Below are 8,629 nucleotides of genomic sequence, written 5' to 3'. Positions count from 1 at the left end.
TTTTAGCTGAATCTAATCTTCCATGATCGTAAACAATTTTAAGTTGGTGGCCTAATATGGTTGATAGCCCAAATCAATTTCTAAGATAAACATCTCCTTGTCCAAATCCCACCTATGGATCCACATAAAAGGATATTGATAGGGTTGAGCAAAATAATGTATCCTACATTTCACGTAGTATTTGGTAGCCTTTAACTTGTTAGTGGTCAAGTGCTCCAGTACAACATGTACGGAGGGATTGGTTTTGAGCCATATATTGGATTCAATAACGGAGGACATAAATTTCAAAAGGAATCCCAACTCAATGTTTGGAACAAAACATTTTATTATTTATGTACAAGAGAGTCTTGCCAACTCAAGCTCTATCTCTCATGGTGCGGCGATAGCTATTAGGTGACACACCACGATAGATTGACGCAGAGATGCTCATAGGTGCTACAATCTTTTGTTGAGGTATAAGCCAAATAGGATTTTGTACATATTTTGGTACTATTGCAGGTTATGGATTAGGGGCTCATAGAAAATTGCTTTATCCACAACCCCGAGCTTTCTTAAGATCATTGTGAGGGTGATGTTTCCTTGACCTGTCCAATCCACCACTTGAGTCTCTATTCTTCTGGTGTTGGGAAGAAAAATCCCTCAAAATTTTTTACCACTTTCGCACAATCCTCAAATTTCTTGGAGGTGGGATAATTGAAGGCAAACACTATTATATCATCCTTCAGTGATAATCCATGGTTTCCTTGACATGCAAGGTCTAGTTGCATCTTGGTTTCGGGCCATCTGTATGAGAAAATATATTCCCTTGGTAAAAATCAAACCAATACTCTGATATAAGCTGTAAGACCCCTACCCATTAATATCATCTATTCTACTAGGGTAAGTTACTTACTCGGGGCTCCCCTAAATTATCCCAATGATTAGCTATCCCAACAACTCCCTGAGGCTCAACTAGGAGAAATGTAGGAGATTCCTCCTAAGAACCTATAGATTCTAACCCAATGAGTCACCCATGTTATCTTTCCATAATTATTCCTAGATCCATTGGCTGAGCCTAGCCACATCCAATCATCCTAGGTCTAGCATATCCTCCCAACCACTCAACTACGGATCTAGTGGTGTTCAAGTACTCACTTTATCTTTCACTTACATGCACCACTTAAATCACTTAAATCAGGGTGGTACACATACACTCCTCTTTTAAAAAGAAAAGAATTTCTAAATTCATCATAATGTTTATATGGTAAAAATAGTACATTGCACATGGTTAGGCCTCAAACTCACAGCCAGTTACTTTAGGCCTCTTGAGGATGGTGATATCGTGGATGCCTCGAGCCGGCTCTCTTACAGCACGTGAATCTGCTTCTCCCTCCACCGTGGGGAGGCCTGCTCTGCAAACTGTGGCAGACCTTGCTTTACACCTCTCAGTATTTACTGGAGACCGAGATGTTATTACCCCTTCCCTTACAAGAAGAAGCCCTCTACCCAGAGGCACCCGACTTCCTCGATTGAGGCTTCTTAAGTGCATGCATCGACCCCTCAACTCTAACAGCACCCTCTTCAAGAGGCCTCTCAAGCTGATGAGCCCTCATTTTGGGTCTCTTTATTGATTTTGATTCCAATAGGTAAGGTTTTTAAGAGGAGATGTTAATTTCCAGATCTTGGTTAAGCTATATTACTTTAAGCTCCTAAACAAACTATGTGAAAACTTATTAGTCTAAGCACCTCACCAAAGAGACCTTTTCTTAGTTTTCAAGGTTACATGTCTTTTCTAACTCATACATGTTTATGACATAAACATGATTATAAAGAGACTTTTTCTTTGTTTTCAAATTTGCATGTCTTTTCTAGCTCATCCATGCTTATGACATAAACATGATTGCAAAAAAGAACTAGAATGCTTGGGCACTCTTATCCTCTCGATTGCTTGCATCTCTACGAGCATAAATATCAAGCCTATGATTATATTCAACGTTGTGAGGAATCAATGGACATCTCAAAGTACATCGCAAGGTAGATAATTCCAAATTCATTACCACATTTGAATCTGAGTTACATGTCATTTATAAAGTCATAGGATTTTCGTGCTCGTTTGTGTGAGCGAAGTAAAAGTATGGCGAAGAGTTGGCACAATCCTTCTTGAAATTTAATAAACATAGGAGAACGTGCCCTTTCTCTATTTTCCAAATAGCACTTTTGATATCGAAAGTGGACAAACTCATTAAGCAAGGATTTGTGCACCCCATCAGCCCTCCTTGGGGAGCATCCATTCATTTCCAAAAGAAGAAGGATGGCACTCTTTGTCTCTACATAGATTATCAAGGGCTAAATTAAGAAACTATCAAGAACAAGTACCCTATCCCTCGCATTGACGAGCTTCTTGATAGGCTTCATGGAGCTAAGATTTTCTCTAAGATAGATTTAAGGTATGGCTAGTATCAGATTGGAGACAAGTTGAGCACCAGGAATTAGCTCAATCTCATGGTCGAATTCTCGAGGGGCTCGTAGTCCTATAAACTTATCAGGAAAGATGTCAGAGAATTCTTAGAGTCAAGAGGGTTCTAATTCTTTACTGGGTTCAACAGCCTTGTTGAGCTTGACATGGAAAACTTGTTGTCCCTTACGTGCTCCCTTGAGAAGATGTTTTGCTTTGACTTCCCTGGTTACAATGAATACTAGCATTGTGTGTAACTAACCAGTCCATCCCAAGGATCCCATCATAAATGCCTTATGGTAGGACTCTAAAATGGCCACGAGTTTGTTCACTATCCAATTCAAAATCAAGGTTTCCTACAAAGTGGTGAGATACTACTTCCTTCCCATTAGCTAGCTCTACAACCATTTTCCTTATTGGTTTTTGATCTAGGTTTAATTTCGTAAACAACTTGGAGATCATTGGTTGCAAGATTAAATTTAGGATCACAAGACTTATACTTTATACTATACTCATGATATAAAAGTAAAACCTTGAAATTATTTTATTTCTCAATTCAAATATTTACAAGGATAAGGTTGATTACAAGGATTTGAGACTAATGCATTTAGTCTTATTTATCATAAAAAATACTTTTAGGCTTAACTAGGGCATAAGACTTAAGCGGTTCACATAGGTGAAATATGGGGGTTCTCTCGTGGTTTTTAGGATATGGAAAACTGATGGTAAGGGAGGTAGACTATGGATTGTATTGCATTCCATAACAGCTACTTGGTCGGCGCTGGTATTACTTGGTCATACAGACAACGGTTCTGTGATATATGGTTCCCTTCTATGGTCACGTAATTGTCTGGGGCCTAGGGGTACCCATGAACCAAAATAAGCGGACCATCTTTAGCTGCTCGATCCAATGAACCTACTTAAAATCGATGGTGAGATTCCCAATTCGGTCTACTTGGATGATGAAGTACCTGGGCCCACGATTCCAAAAGTGGTCTCTACCCCACTCTCTTTGGATACGAAAGGGATGAGGGAGGATAACTTCTCGATTATTTGCATCATCGTATCGCAGAGTTTGAAATTTGAGGAATGACAAGCTGTCTCGAAGATGCATTGGAAGACTAGAAATCCGGAGTAAACGTCTTCCTCCTTTTACAATCATTTGTTCACCAAACCAAGTTGTACTAGTAAGGTATTTTATCACGTAACATCTAATTGAGGTAAAACATATACTTCAAAACAACCCTAAATAACAAATCCTAGGAACTAAAACTTGTTGCTGATACCAATTGTAAGGTTCCGAATCTAAAAAGAAGAATCCTTAAGATAGTCTACTAAGTCTTTGAAAGAATTTCCTAGTCATGGACACCTCGACCGTGTAGAGATACGAGGATATGAGTACTAGGTAAGACCTAGCTAGCTCTATCTTGCAGGGGGAGCGTGGTCTTGTAAATGATTCTAAAAATCGAATCACCCATAGAGTGTCCGACCTATCTTGGGCAACCTCTATCCTTGATTCCTAGAAGCAACGTACGGCACCGCTGACCTAGTCCTCTAGAATAGAATTGCCCAGGGGTGCCCAGTTTTTTTGGAAAGCTACCCGACTAATGTAGTACGATTGTTGGAAAGCTACCCAACTGATCGGGTCCACCCATTCATAGAATGGTGCTGTCATTTCACCCTCCCACTTTCCACCCAACTCACTCGTCGTTTTTGTTTTCTAATTAATCCTACCACATTGTGTGACATATATAAACAAGTTCATTAATTAGGGATCTTACACGGTGTTCATTAAAATAGCTACTTAACTTAAAACAAGGATACAACAGTGCTAGAAAACAAGGGATTTAATTAAAAATAATAATTACAAAGGTTCAAATCCAATTATAGCCATATCTAGGCTCTCTTATTCTAAGTTTTATTTCGCCACCAATAATCTAGAACTTGGTCTTCAAATTTCCATAAACTAGGCAATCCCTACGGGACCAGGAATTTCTACACACGTTAGGGTGGGCTTATTTACCACACTAGCCTGGGCCCATAGAACTAGGAAGCATCCATAACTCTCACCAAACCGGTGAGTTCCAACTTCCTAATGGTATAAGGGATACCTTCGGCTAACTCCGATGAGCCTCACTAACATCACCGCCTGGCTACATAATCACAGAAACGGGGTTAGCGTCAGGCGGGAAGAAGATGTGCCAGTACTTTAATTTAAGCAAGATAGCAACATAATAGTTCAATCCAACCTTATAAGATACGAGAAACCACATTATCTTTTTGAGAAAGCAACAATTCTACAAGAAATTTGATATTTTCAAAACAAGGAAAAGTAGCATCCTTTATCTTTCTTTATCTTTCAAAACAAGGAAAAGTAGCATCCTTTATCTTTCTTAATTAATGCTAACATTATAGATTAATCCCAAAAACATCTTTTCAGATGATTATCAAGCTAACCTAGCCATTGCCTCCATGAGGGACTCCCAAGGGAAGAGCTAGGGCTGCGTTCAGAGCATTCCCTCTTGTGTCGTGCACGCATCCCGAGGTAACATTTTGGCGTCTTTGAGGAGGAGCCATATTGTCCACTCTCTTGTAGCTCATGCAATCATGAACTCAATTCTCTAGAAGCATTGCGGTTTGGAGTCCGTTTGCTCACTTTATGAGAAAAAGACTCTTCCATGAAAACCATCGCTTTAGAGCTAAAGGGTGCTTGCTTAAGTCTCTTTATATAGGGGGCAAAAAGTAGAGTGTTCTTAAGCTAGGAGCAAGGCTAGCTGGAAACAAAACCAGAGGGTTGGGGGGAGGAGAAGGGCTCTCTCCTTAAGTCTATTCACAAGCGGGGGAGAGAGAGAGAGAGAGAGCAGTGTAGGACACCCCCTCCACAACACAAGGAGTGGGAGGCTACCAAGGAGCTTGGCTGAAAAAGGGCTTGCTAGGAGGTTGGTTGTAGAGGGCTTTCGGGGAGAGTCTCCACTCAGAGGATTGGCCGCCACTTGGCATATAGAGGGGAGTGTTGGGGGGGGTTTATATAGGGCCTAGTACAAGTACGGGTATGGGTATGGGTACGGATACGAGTACAGGTACAAGTACGGGTACGGGTAAAGAGAGAGCAAAGAGGGGTGGAAAGGATGATGTACATGAAAGTATGTAGGCATGTGGTTGCATGGGTCTATGGAAAGAGTGGTGCATGTAATAAGTGGGCCAAAGGTGGGATACGCATGTACCTTCCAGGACAGTGGTCGCATGGGTGTCCATGTGGCGAGACGACCAATGGAGACCATACACTAGAGCGGTCGGTTTTTTGTCCGTGTGTGGGCGCCTTGGTATGTGTATGGTCTAGGGTAAGGTCCTGTGATGCACGTTTCCCAAGGAGGTATCTTTTGGGGCGAGGATCCCTTTTTGGGGTGTCGACCTCGATATGCGTGCCGGCACGCCCGACGGCTACCAAAAAAAAAGGTGAAATTTTTTCGACGTGTCTAACAGTCGCCAAATTTTTTTTTGATGAAATTATTCAGGGTGTTTTTTTGGTCGCAGGGGTGTAGTCTATTCATCAATATTTATTAAGGTCGGAAGTTTAATATAATTTAACTAAAAATTTACGTAGAGGCTTATTTTGGTGTCTGTTTTGAGTGCTATAAAATCCTATATTAGGGTAAAATCACGTGTCGATTTTTAATTTGGACTCAGAATTTTAAGATTCCAAGTAGAAATAGCTCAATTGTTAAAATGTTTATTTTTACATTATTAGAAGGACCATAATTTCATCTAATAAGTGGACATATATTATTATTGAAGATGGGCATATTACACACTTTGCATAGCTTTGTCTATTCTACAATTACTCTTGTGTTAAGTGGACTCTTGTCCAGATTCATGATAGACCTAGGAACTAACTTGCTTGTAGTTATGATCAACTCCCGGAGCTTAGGTAGACATGTAGCTTAACGTTCTAGCATTGGCTCATTGCATTGGGCATAGTTGCATTAGTCCCGCTGCTCTTTTGGAGCGGATTAGGTGGTTCGGAACCACGTAAGTGCAGGGTCTTGACTGGACATCGATAGGTAGGAGGTCCAAAGAGTTCTTTGTTAATGTCAAAGGTGAGGCCTTTGGGTCCCTTGTCATATCAGTGCCAAAGTGGAGACTCGACCAAAAGAGTGATGATGAGCTTGAAGATATCTAGGTTGGGCACAATAGGTTGTATTGCTAGATAAATTTACGTGTGATGCACAAAATCCAAGCTTCATCAAGGAGCTTTGATGGCTTCAAAGTGGGGATCCATGGAAAGTTGAACTACTGTAACTTTGGGTTTTCCTTAAGCTCCTTCTCAAATAGATCCCAATGTATCTAGGAAGGTCATCACCTTTGGCCGACAAGAAATGTCATAGCAGCACAACATAATGTGGCATGTGAGCTTATGCTCCACCTTATTGAAAGACATGATCTTGATGTGGATCATGTGGCCACCTATTTCATAAAGTAGGGCTAGGCCTAGGGGGGAGCTTTCATTGGCTAAGATGACGTATTCCATTAGGCAGTGCACTTCAAAGACCTTCCTCTTCTTTGAGGGAGTCAATTTGATTGGCTCAAAAGAGAGGTATAAGTTAAGGGTTATTACTTAGCCTATGATGGTGGTCAGATGAGACCATCAAATAACTCAAAAGACATAGCCCTAGAGTGGTGTGAAAAGGCTAAGAAAGTGAAGTATGTGAGCAAGAGTTTGGCTAGAAAAACAAAGAGAATAGTGAAAACATGGGCATGGGGTACCTACTCTATATAGGTCTTGTGAGGAAATTTATGTTTATAGGAAGGAATGTGCATTTACATGTTGCAACACACGTGTGTCATAGGCCAATAGTAGAGGAACAAACATGTGTAAAGGGTGGAAAATGTGTATTCATAGATGAATAAATTATCGTGGACCACCAGATGGGTGAATGTGCATTCACAGAGGTGGAACATGCATGGCTAGCTGAAGGAATATGTGTGGACACAACAGAAGGAACATGCATCTCCAGTTGAACGAACATGCAAGACTAGCTAAAGGCATATGCATGGCTAGCTGAAGGAACATCCACCAACATGCATTGCCAAAAGAAGGAACATGCGTAGCTAGCTGAAGGAATGTGCATGGCTAAAATAAGGAATGTGCTAGCTAAATGGCATGGGCCAAGATGAAGGAGCATGCATGGCATCTGCTGACGGAATGTGCACTAGCAGGTGAAACATATAAATGGCATGGGCCAAGATGAAGGAACATGCATGGCATATACTGACAAGAGAAACATATAATTTTTCACAATTCTACACAAAGTTCTTCTGTAATAGGGGAAAGTGGTTTAGTTTTAACCTTTTCTTGACTAGGGGTGAGTGTTTGTCTACCTAGTGAACACCATGTCGTAAAATGAGACATGAGGTTGTGTAGTAGCACTAGTGTGTCCAACAAGGCTAGCATCTTTTGTTCAAATTTGGTCTCTATGGTCATGCTAGATTTACTTCCCCTTCTTCTTATTCCAAGCCAATGATTTGTGTAAGATTCCTCCCCAAGCCAACAACTAGTATGTATAAATCTTCACATTTACCAGTTTAGAACTTATGTACTTGATATTTTGACATACACTTTTGATATTACGGTCCTTATTTTGGATATAAACACTTACCTAGTGATGTGTGGTTCTACACATAGGTTTATAAATTAGTATGGGTATGTATTCTTCATGTGCGGGTCTCTTATGTTGTTTCTATTTTTTGTTTGGATTATCTACTTCCAATTACCAGGGTATGTTGCTTTCAATCATACTGGGATAAGATTTTCGATTTATTTTTAGTTTGCTTTTAGATACATAGTTTTGATTAGACAAACTATGGATAATCCTCAAGGATATTGACAAAATGGATTGAACAATTATGATCCTAAAAAAACCTAACATTTAAAAAAACCTGACATTTTATGGTTTTGGACCGATGCAATCTGATATCATTAAGGTACCCGAAAGATAGTTGAGTCCCTTGGTGACTGCTAGAAAAAGTGCCTTGGAGCCATTCTTAGCTAGCGGGGATTCTATGAAGGAAAGCTTGCATGTTGTCATGCTTGATATGAGAGTGGTCCTTTGTATGGTCTACCTCCTTGTTCTAACATCTTGTCAAAAGATTTTAAGCTCTGCGAATGGTGATCAGCCAAAGTAGGCTCTCGAGTTG

This window comes from Cibotium barometz, chromosome 19 (genome assembly GCF_041138505.1).
Source record: "Cibotium barometz isolate CiBa-2024 chromosome 19, ASM4113850v1, whole genome shotgun sequence".
NCBI lineage: Eukaryota > Viridiplantae > Streptophyta > Polypodiopsida > Cyatheales > Cibotiaceae > Cibotium > Cibotium barometz.
This window is presented reverse-complemented; position numbering follows the sequence as displayed.